The sequence below is a fragment of the Eumetopias jubatus genome, unplaced genomic scaffold (genome assembly GCF_037043125.1).
Source record: "Eumetopias jubatus isolate StellerSeaLion01/CBP00866 unplaced genomic scaffold, mEumJub1_p1.0 scaffold_12, whole genome shotgun sequence".
Classification (NCBI taxonomy): Eukaryota; Metazoa; Chordata; class Mammalia; order Carnivora; family Otariidae; genus Eumetopias; species Eumetopias jubatus.
This window is the reverse complement of record NW_028274818.1, coordinates 48,649,297-48,651,558: the sequence shown is the minus strand read 5'-3', so window position 1 is coordinate 48,651,558 and position 2,262 is coordinate 48,649,297. Positions and strand designations below refer to the sequence as shown.

General features: G+C 40.6%; 1 non-coding gene across 1 annotated transcript; it reads right to left on the bottom strand.

The window, feature by feature from the left end:
- Positions 1-1,947: 1,947 nt before the first annotated feature.
- Positions 1,948-2,050, bottom strand: LOC114200094 (U6 spliceosomal RNA). Its single transcript, XR_003607401.1, has one exon. It is a non-coding gene; the product is annotated as a U6 spliceosomal RNA (small nuclear RNA).
- Positions 2,051-2,262: the final 212 nt, after the last annotated feature.

Here is a 2,262-nt window from a genome sequence, read left to right as displayed (position 1 = left end):
ATCAATATTAGAAACGATGAGCGAGCCTCCCCGACAGGTCCCCATGCTGGAGTGAAGATTCATCTGAGTCCACAGAGACTTATGGCTCAACCCAGGGGCTACAGGCTGGCTGGACAGAGGAAGTAGCTTGTGTCGAGGAAGTAGCACCTTCCATCACTTCCGTATAAGCGAGGAGAAATAGATCTTCCAAAGAATGATGCATTTTCTTAGAGTGTCTCGCATAAAACAACCAGAGCTCAGTGAAACATGCAGTGGCTTCCAGCCCTCTGTGCATTCCCTACTTCATTTACTTACTTAGGAGATGGTAATTTAATTTCTTTCCAAAATAGAGTGAATGTGATATGACCTCATGATATCATAGCTTACTGTTATAATTCAATTTGGAATAAGTTACTGTGAAGGAAAGGAATCATAACACCATGAGCCCCTGGTGATCAAGGGCTATGCTTTAGCCATCACTGAGCCCCAGGGCAGTGCTGGTCCACAGTAGGTACTCAGGGGTTAAGGGTGCTCAAAAATCTTATGGTTCATTCTTAACATTATTTGTTTCTTTGGGTTTCTATTGTGTTTTTTTTTTTCTTCCTTTCTGCCTTTTTTCTGTGTAGTAAGGATGCTATACATTGCCCCAAATCTTCTGGTTCCTGCAGTAAATCATTTTCAGAGGCATGCTCTTTCTTTGAGCCTTTGTGATGATGTTCCCTTTATCTTGTTCTATAGCATTTCCCTACAGAATTCATTTTTTACCCATCCTTGATCAAGGTAAGATCTATCCTCCTACCAACAGAAGCTATTTGGACTGCCTTGGGTGGGGCTCACTGTCCACTTGAGCATTGGTTGAATCTTAGTTCTGTAGACGGCAGTGGGTTTGTGGGTATAACTCCCAGCCCACTAGAAGCAATTGTCTCATTCTTGTGGTGGGTTAACCCAGCCTCCCAGCAAAAACATTGCCTTGGAAGCTCTGCTGGTCCTCAGTCTATTTCCTTGTGCCCTAAAACAATATAGCACAGATGACATTCTATTTCTAAGATGCACAAAAGGATTTTAGTATGGCAACATATAGAATTACATGTCTCATCCCTTAATAGCCACTGCAGTGAGAGCACATTAGAGTACATTTTGCTTATACTGAAACTGAATAATCATTGAGCACTGAGGGAAACAAAAAGAGTGTTTTCCTTTCCTATTTAGTATAAAGAGCTATGGAATGAAAAAAATCCACCAAAAGCCATGACAAGTGTGGCAACATAGATCCCCATTTCCATGGCCATGTATTACCACTGTGCATTATTTACCTTGCTTTTCAGCATGAAATTGATTTTTAGTTGCAAGTAAAGGACCACGCATCAAGAGGCACCTAATGATAAGGACATTTGTTTTTCTTAAACAAGTCCAGAGGTACGGTATCTCAGGGAAGGTCTGATTATGTCATCAAGGGCTCAGGCTCCTGTTCTCCTTCACACTCTGACTTAATAGGCATATTGCTCCCCATCATCATGCGTATTGTTTCATGGACTTGATGTGGCTGCCTTACTTCCAGGCATCACATCCATATTCCAGATAGGAAGGAGGAGAAAGGGATGGCAGCCAGCTTTTTTTTTCAAGTCTGTCCCTTTCATTAGAAAGGCAAACATTTCCTGGAAAACTCCCAGCTGACTCTCATTTTATGTCTCATTGGTCCCTGTTGGTAACATTTCACTCCTAGCAGCAAAGGAGGATGGAAGAAAGAGCAGTCTACAAAGAGAAATTGTATAGCCATGACTAGATGGAATTTATCAATCTCAATTCATTCCCGGAGTCAAGGTATATTGCTGCTACACATCACCAACCTTCACCACCATCCGAACCAAAGGACAAAGACAACCTTGGCAGCATTATTTTTAGTTGTAATGATGGTAGCTGTGTAACTGACCGGTGACTTTCTAATATAAAAGTACTTTGAAAATAGTGAAATGATGTATGGTTTTCACAGATTTGCGTGCCATCCTTGTGCAGGGGCCAGGCTAATCTTCTCTGTATCGTTCTAATTTTTGTAAATGTGCTGCCGAAGCAATCATGAAATGACGTATGGTTTGATCATTGATTAAAAAATACGGAGTCAGTGGAACTGAATATTATTAAGTTCAACATATTTAAAAAAATGACAGTGTGGCTTATTGAACTCAAGAAGACTACAGAGAAATCAAATCCAATAATATTTACACAGTCTTCCTTTCCCAAAAGCGAGTAATTTCTGAATCCAATATAGAAGGAATTATAAACACC